This window comes from Octopus bimaculoides, chromosome 20 (genome assembly GCF_001194135.2).
Source record: "Octopus bimaculoides isolate UCB-OBI-ISO-001 chromosome 20, ASM119413v2, whole genome shotgun sequence".
NCBI lineage: Eukaryota > Metazoa > Mollusca > Cephalopoda > Octopoda > Octopodidae > Octopus > Octopus bimaculoides.
Genome location: NC_069000.1, coordinates 20,720,760 through 20,728,417, shown reverse-complemented (window position 1 = coordinate 20,728,417; position 7,658 = coordinate 20,720,760). Strand labels below are relative to the sequence as shown.

The window sequence follows — 7,658 nt, the reverse complement described above, 5'->3', positions numbered from 1 at the left end:
ATATATATATATATATATATATATACATATGTATATATAAACGCATGAGTAACATGAAAATGTGTGTATTGCATATAAAGTACATAAATACATACGCACGCGCGAGCGCACACGCACACACATTCATATAGACACAGACACGCACACACACACACATATCTATACCCATTACATTTAACTGGTGTTCCATATAAAAATGCTTCCATGTATTGTTTCTGTAAACTAGTTTTTGTTTTCCATCATTCATATTACATCTATCTCTTTATGTATTTTGAATTCATTCTACTTTCTGTATTTTTTGTCTCGTACATTTTCATTCTTCGTATATCTTTCCATCATTTCAGTTAATCTTTCTCAACATAGCATAGTTTTCACCCTCTTTCACACGTAACATTCCTTCCTCCCCACGCTTATCTTCAATTCAATTTTCATTTGATGTTTAATATTTGCAACTTAGTTTATTTAAATTTTGTCAGATTCGCTTAAGCATCGCTCACGATTAAACGATTCTTAGCTCTGCATGTGTGGAATAGTAAAATACAATACGAAGAGTTTCTCGAAAATAAGGTAGATATATTTTGCTCTTTTATGTAAGTATGAATATATGCCAAAAATCTGATATCAGTTTCTCGATTCGGTATTGCTGAACAATTATTCCGAAAATTGTTCGAACTGAATATGGCAAATCTTTACCATTGATTATACATAAAACAAGTGTTTTACTCTTCATAATACTCTCATATCTTTTCAATGTATATTAATGATGAGACGATTACAATGCAAGATGACCTGCAGCATAAGTTGGTGCATTTGGTAACAACATTTACTTTCTGTTTCATTTACACGTCATTAATCGCTTAGTTAAATGAATAAGACACCTACGTATACCTATCATGATAAAACTAATACACATGTATACGTATCATGGACAATTCTATCACAATGCGGTTTTATACCTAAGAAAATGATGTTATACTAGTAAAGCAAGTTAAGGAAACTGTTAAAAAATCATTTAATTAGTTTATGTGCTCTTTGCTCGTCATTGCTAAATAACGAAGCTATTTTGAATACATCTTCATCTGGCAACCACACCAGTTAACACATCTTTAATCATTCTTTAACAAATCTAGAGTTGAATTTTCATCTGCTCAATTCTTTTCTTCAGTTGATACGCAGAACAAACTGTTATTTTAAATTCGTCATCATGTATAGAGAAAAATTATAATAAAAATATCAGTTTCCATCTGTTCTACGTGAACATACGACAGCTTTTTACATTTGATGTAATACATAAAGCGATCTGTAGATTAAAGGTGTTATTATTCTATCTCTTTTGTGCCAAATGTCCTTATTTCCTGTAACAACCCGTTATCTTTTTAGTTTTTCTATCATTTATATAAAGAGAATGTAGGTCATTTGGTTGCTTTCAGATAACACAATGGTCTGAAAAGAAACAGTTTCGAAACTGCAAAGAATACAAAAATATAAAATTATAATAATTTTGTTTAACATTGCTGATATGTTATGAGAATCAGTCAATTATATCTAGTTATGCCACATAAATATCACGAAACTTTTGTCTATACATTAGAACATTAAAGATTAATAATGTAACAGTATCTCCGAATACATTCATCATTACCATTTAATACTAAGTACAGGAGATTGAGGTTAAACTCCTTCCTCGCTGTGTTTAGCAGTTTATATTAATTACGGATATTTGGTGTCAAATTATTGATAATGTGAATAAAATTAGAATGAGGATAAATTAATTTTATATGTAAGGCTAGGTTTCAAAGATTTTTCAACATTTGAAACATATTCTCGGTCTAATGATACAACTTACCAAATTGTATAGTCGACCTTATCATAGTGGGAAGCAGAATCTACTCACATGGGCATTAACACTACACATAGATGATGTTACAGATTCAAGTATATATAATGTTCGAGTAGGGACCCATTTTTACATTCCCATAAATGCTTCTTCGCCGATCATGCCTTTTATATTTTTTTTAAAATTCTGAATATGTGTTCACTCGGTGACAGGTATTCACAAGCATAATTTCTTTCCTAAATGTCTATAAATAGAAATACTGAGTATCCAAAATAATGTGCAGTGAGACAATTCGGTCATCAGAAGCTTGAACACAAATCTATAACAACATCGCAACCTTGTTACTTGGATCAAACTGTATATTTCAAAATGAACCATTTATAACTTAACCCAGCTCAGATACATTTGCTATTAAAGCCTTACGTCAATTGTTTGAAATCGGAGTTTAATCATTAGAAACATTATCGAAATGTTTTGTAAGCCTTCCATCACAAATTATCCCACTCGTCTGCTTGTCCCTCTGTCTGTCTGTCCCTATCTCTCTCTTCTATAGATATTTTAAAGTATACTACTCTCCTGAGTTGAACTATGCTATATACCTTGACTGCACAACAAATTTGCATGACTCTTGTTCCCAAAATATATATTAATTTTCTACATTCCTAACTAAATACTTTTTATTCATTTCATTCTAAAATTGCCTTTACCTTAGAAATCTCGTTTTTCTATTGAATAGCAACCAACTTGAAAGATCAAATTAACATGTATCATAAAATCCTTGCCTATTGTATCATAAAAATCCTTGCCCATTCAAGACATCTTGAATAAATGTTCTTTCTATCCTACTGGAACTAACATTAAAATCCAGACGATGAAATCTAAAATATAATTGTAACTATGAACAGAAGCCATATTAATGTTGTGCTATAGTCAGGTAAGGATCGACTTCATTACAGACAGAGGTTTTTTTACAGGTAATTATATAAGCCAGTACTAATTACTTTTGATCGAGTGGTCGGCTTGCCCAGTGAAAGTGGTGTGTGGGTACTAATAACCCACAAATCCTGTCAAAGATAGACCAGAGCTCCTTGAAAGTCAACGCACCGATAACCAAAGAATGAGATGGGCGCCATAAGCATTATGAAGTCAAATGTGCATTTGGAAAGGAATTTACACCAACGTTGTACCGGAAAACACAAAACTGAGCGGAAACGAAAAGAATGTTTAAAAAATTAGGTATTCCGACGACAAGAATAATATGGAACTACTAAATAGAATAGAAGACAATTTAATTTAGTAAAATTGTTCTTAAATGTTCGATAGTTCTCAACAGACTCAATAAAAGATTTCTAAAATAAATAAATAAGAGAGATCGTATATAAGAGGTAAATATTAAATATCAAATTGAAATAGTAGAGTATTTTTTCCCATAAAAATAATTGATTGACCATAAATAAAAAATAAACTTAATAGAAAACAAAGTACAGCAGAGTTGCTGTAGATAATTGTGAGCTAACCTGTATACCGTACTGTACCTATTTTCATGCTTGCAGGTTCAAAGTTTGAATATCTGTTTGGTTTGATTTGAATAGGATCTATTTTCATACATTATTTCATATATACACAATAGGTTATTAAATGTTTATAATGGGTACAGTCTATATAGACAAAATATGAAGACAATCATCAAAATCGTAAGAATTGGCACATAGTCAGGTGTCTGGCAAATAGTCAGGTGTTTGACGTTTATATTTTAATTATAATTGTTTTCATATTAACTCATGTTATCGGAAGAATGCATGAGATATTATATGGTGTCGTTTCTTTTCATTTTAAAATATTTACCTTATAATTAATTCAAGGTATTACACTTAAACAAAAATGCTATAGGCACTCAGTTAACAATTTTTCATTATCTTATGTATCACATTTTGAATGTAGACCACCCTAATAAAATTTAAGTGAAAGGATCGCTAAGAAATTGAAAATTGTAAATGTAATGAAATAATTTTCTTGCATAAATGTGCTGTCTGTTAGTTTTAGGTGTTTACAGTATATTTTTACTCTATGACACTCATCCTCTGAAAGAAAAAATAGTTTGCTTTAAGTACAACACCCTTTAAAAATAATCTCTTGAACAACATCAGTGTAAATATAGAAAACTGTTCCTTTTGTTTTTTTGAAATTCTGATCATGGAAAAAAACTATTTTATAAATGTGATTATAAAAATAACTCTCCGCTCAAACTTGATAGGCTAACACGCATTCATCAACTCTTTCCAATAGGAGACGAATTGTCAATTTGGAACTTGTACTGAACGTTAAATGTTCTGAATCAAGAATTTATAATCTGCTGTTTGTACCGATTCCTTCCAGCTACTCAAGACACTATCATATGGCATTAATCTAGTTTTGCTAGAGCACAATTTTTCATTCACCCTCTTTAGTTTACTCCTTTGTGATTCGATTTGAAATCCTATCAGCATAAAAACGACTAAAATCTGCAGGCAAAAATAGACTCGTGACAAACATTTACTCTTGGTTTAACAGAATTTTTATTTTGCTCCATTTGATGGGTAAATGTAGTAATAACTTCTACAGCTGCTGCCGACTGATGACCCTTTTATGAATAGTGTTTTGTTGTTTCTCTGTGGGGGTAAATGATTCTTTTTGAATATTTATGAGATACGAACCTCCTCTTGTCCTTTATCTTAGACTGTAAACTCCATAAAGTTGCAGCCATTGATGCATAACTCAGCGTTGCATTGTTTCAGTTTGATACTCTTTACTCTGTCACTTCACCTCTTTAAAGCAAACATTTCACATGTCTCCAGGATTTCGGATCGTCAATTCTTTATTTTTTCGTTCTCTCTTTAAAACAATAAAGCAATAAATAAAATGTAATATCGATCAGATACTAGGCATTTTACTGCGTAGGTTCTTTTGTTGCTAAGATAGAAATGGCAAAAATAGGTTCGTGTTTCAACATCACGCTCTACAAATTTCAGAGAAATGAAAAGAAAAATCCCCCTCTTCCCATTTCACAAAAAGACTACCAATAAAACTGAGGGGACAGTCACATATGCTTAGCATATGACAGCTGAGGGGACAGTCACATATGCTTAGCAAGTGGACGTGCCACTAGAAAGTAGTACGAGGAGCAGCTCTCCCTAATGCACATAAACCAATATATTTGATAATCGAATGGGATCATCTAGCACACATGCAGTCAGAATCCTTGCAGGACTCTCAAATTTACCTTCTAGAAATAATGCTCAGAGAGGACCATCATCGTATTTATCAGAGCATTTAGTCAGAATGCATATCAATGGCCATCTTCACCACCATTGTTAGTGATGAAAGGATTAAATAGTAATTAAGTTATATAACATCAGCAGATATTTTTATGTTTATATATTAAGGTGGCACGCTGGCTGAATTGTTAGCACATCAGACAAAATGCTTTGCGCCATTTCTTCTGGAAGGTAGTAGAGCAGAGCCAAGAGGAACGATGTGAGAAGGTGCACTCAAAAAGCGACTTAGGTGGAACGATTTGAGGCGTATGGCACCTCTTAGAATAAGCTTTATCTTCAGCTCTGTCTATGATCTTCTGCCTTCGAATATGAATCTAGTGAAGTGGTGCAAACCAGATAATCCTGAATGCCAACTCTGTCGGGGTAGGTAGACGATGAAACATGTTCTGGTTACGTGGAGGCACAATCAAGTGCTTAAGGAGATCGTACGCACGATAAGTACATCGAGAATAAAACCAGAATCTCCAACAATATTCTAGCGTCAGAAGGCAGCAAATTATGGCCACGAACAGCTATGCCATATGGGGCACGGGAATGGAGTCTTCTGGGTGTGAGGATGACTGGGAACCAACCTCACAGGATCATCAAAACAATCAGAAATTATCAGGAAGAGTACTCCATTCCATTTCATTAAAGCAACTGCTTTTGATTGAACTCACCGTGCCGTTTGAAATTAGAATGGAAGAAGCACACTGAAAAACAAGCCATTGAGGCCAACAGCCTGAAGGAAGCGAACTTCCAGATCAAGGTACTCGTCATTGAGGTTGGAGTCAGATGTTTTGTGGGCAATACTGCTTACGATCTAATGAAACAGCTCTCAGTCTCTGGAAAGAACAAGACGAAAGCCCTAAAAGCAACATCAGAAATAATAAAGAGATGATCCAGCTGAATCTGGTCGAGGAGGAACAAAGACTCCCTTTATACCGTTTAAAAGAAATATTTTTGTGTTTTAGCGCTAAGGGAAGTAACTCTCAGTGAGTCAAGGTGACAGCGTTGACGTTTCACTGCAGCCGTGACAGCCAACGTTATTTCTTCTTTGAATATAAGTTTGAAAGCTGAGTCAACTGAAAGGCGTTACAACCATATAAAATCTCGAGGCGATCTAAATGCATAAGTCTCCAAGTGGCTAAAAAGTGTCATCAGAAAGATACCCAGTCCCCTTAGAGAGTAAGAAGATAGGGGATGAAACACTTGCCTGATGGGGGTTTCTTCTCTGGAGACCTACTGCTGTTCAGCTTTATTGAGAGTTTCTTATCACTGAGTTCAAATTTCACCGAAGTCGGCTTTGTCTTTCATCCCTTTCTGGGTTGATAAACTGAATACTAATTGGGAAACGACATCAATGCAATCCATCCTTTCTGAGTCGATAAAATAAGTACTATTTGAAGACTGAGGTCATTGTAATCGACCAGCCGTCCCCTACCTGATAAAATTTCAGGCGTTGTGTCTGCAATAGAAAGAATTGTGTTTAGATATTTGCATCGATAAATACATCTACAGCTAATTCTATAATTGTATATTCCCATGTATAATCCAAGGAAGTGTTGTAGAAATAAATGGCCTCCAATAAGGAAGCGAAAAAAAGATAATGATGGTTCCAAATTTTGGCACAAGTCCAGCATTTTAGGGGGACCGAATCAGCTCTACGATTTTGCAATCGTGAGTGCCATATACAAACGACCAGGCCACGTCCTCACTGCATGTGTATATATGTATATAATACTATAAATTATACATCGTACATGAATGCATATATGCACGTACATATGTGTTTGCGAGTAAATGCGTTTGTGCATGTATTCGTGTGTATGTATGTACATATGTGTGTGTGTGTGTAAGTATGTATGTATAGTCATGCACATATATATTATACAAATACAGAAAACACACTCTTTGTCTTATATGTGTATGCGTGTGGACTGTACATATAGTCTGAGTTTTCGTATTGTAAGTATTCGCACAAATAACTAAAACTGTTTTTTGATAACATTTAATCTAAACTAAGCGTTCTTATAAATAGTGTCTGGCATTAGGCCAGATAGTTATAGGTGTTTTCAATTGATTTCCAGTATATTACGAACAGGGAAAAGCTAAGTTGACTCCAGTGGTTTGTAAAGTCATGATGTATATAGATTAACTAAATAATTCGAGACATTTTGCACGGTTTTATAACGACTCAGCTATTTAGTGCCATCCACTCATATAACTATAAACGACCTATCAACATAACTCAGTGAATAAAACGTTCCTTATATATCCTATATCGCTAATCCTTAGCAGAACCATACGATATCACCTAGACATGCATTAAATTCAAATCATCTACTATACACGAAACAGAATAACAAACCACTTTATTCTACAGTAGTATTATGGTAATGTGATCTAGGATTAGACGGAGATTGCTTACTTAGTCAAAGTGCGGGAGCAATTAACTTTCGTGTATGTATATATGTATATATATGCATAAGTGTGTGTGCGCGTATATATATATATATATATATATA

At 33.8% G+C, this 7,658-nt stretch overlaps 2 long non-coding RNA genes across 6 annotated transcripts in view; one reads left to right on the top strand and one right to left on the bottom strand.

Moving 5' to 3' along the window:
- Nucleotides 1–7,658, top strand: part of LOC106881631 (uncharacterized) — a 385,740-nt gene that overhangs the window by 89,733 nt on the left and 288,349 nt on the right. The gene's annotated exons all lie outside the window — the stretch shown is intronic.
- The window catches only part of LOC128250326 (uncharacterized), an 80,853-nt gene continuing 77,563 nt past the window's right edge, over nt 4,369–7,658 (bottom strand). The window contains exon 2 of the long non-coding RNA XR_008266352.1: nt 4,369–6,598. This is a non-coding gene — a long non-coding RNA (uncharacterized LOC128250326). The remainder of the gene's footprint in view (nt 6,599–7,658) is intronic.